At 50.7% G+C, this 864-nt stretch overlaps 1 long non-coding RNA gene across 1 annotated transcript; it reads right to left on the reverse strand.

Moving 5' to 3' along the window:
- Positions 1–24: 24 nt before the first annotated feature.
- On the reverse strand, positions 25–846 carry LOC109509156 (uncharacterized). Its single transcript, XR_002166887.1, has 4 exons — positions 725–846; positions 516–659; positions 286–442; positions 25–74 (listed from the first exon to the last, which is right to left on the reverse strand). It is a non-coding gene; the product is annotated as an uncharacterized LOC109509156 (long non-coding RNA).
- Positions 847–864: the final 18 nt, after the last annotated feature.

Consider the following 864-nt stretch of genomic DNA (forward strand, 5'->3'; position numbering starts at 1 on the left):
GTCTCCTCCCATTCGTTCTGCTTGTTCTCCTCGCACACTTGCAGCGGTGACCGCTTCTGCTGGTCTTCAATGTGCTAACGACCACACGGAAAACGGACGACGGATGTTTAAATACTTTATGAATGTGTGATGTCCCATGAAAGAACAAATAGTGGGACTGTGGACTTTTAAAAAATGGATCTTTGGGTAAAAATACATAGTGCCCCTGAATTCTGCCTGGCAACTAGCATCTGAACCAGGAAAGGTTACGGAGAAATATTTTTTGTCATGGGCATTTTGGTGTACCCGGTCAATCTCGGGATGCTGCAGCAGGAGTTGCACGATGTCACTGTAGCCGCCTCGTGCGGCAAAGTGCAGCGGTGAGCTAAGCTGTCCGTTCAGCAGGTTGGGATTACATTTCCCTTTTTCCAACAGCAGCTTGGTCGCCTCAACTTTGCCATGCCTGAAGGGACGAAGAACAAACATCAATCGACAAAAATGATTTGAAGATGACGCTTGGCTTTGTGGAGCCTCACCAGCAGGCGTAGTGGATGGGGGCCCAGTGGTCGCTGTCCAGCTGCTTGACCGAAAAACCGCTGTCCAGGAGCTTGGTGAGCAGCTCCGTGTCTCCCTCGCAGGCGCTGCGGTGGAGAGGGAAGTCGTCCACCCATTGACGCTCCCTACAAAATAAAAATGAGGATTAAATGACAAACACAGCGGAGGCAAAACTGGAATGCGTTCTCACTTGTCCTCAGCTGTGCAGTTGGCGCTGTGCTGCCACGTCTCCCTTGTTGGGATCTGGATCTTGGAGTAGTCGGGTGCTCCCAGCCCAAAGTACGGATTGATGATAACTTTGTCCACCTGCAGACATGCCGTTATTTTTCC

This window comes from Hippocampus comes, unplaced genomic scaffold, assembly GCF_001891065.2.
Source record: "Hippocampus comes isolate QL1 unplaced genomic scaffold, H_comes_QL1_v1.1 C16788786, whole genome shotgun sequence".
In the NCBI taxonomy this organism is placed as follows: domain Eukaryota; kingdom Metazoa; phylum Chordata; class Actinopteri; order Syngnathiformes; family Syngnathidae; genus Hippocampus; species Hippocampus comes.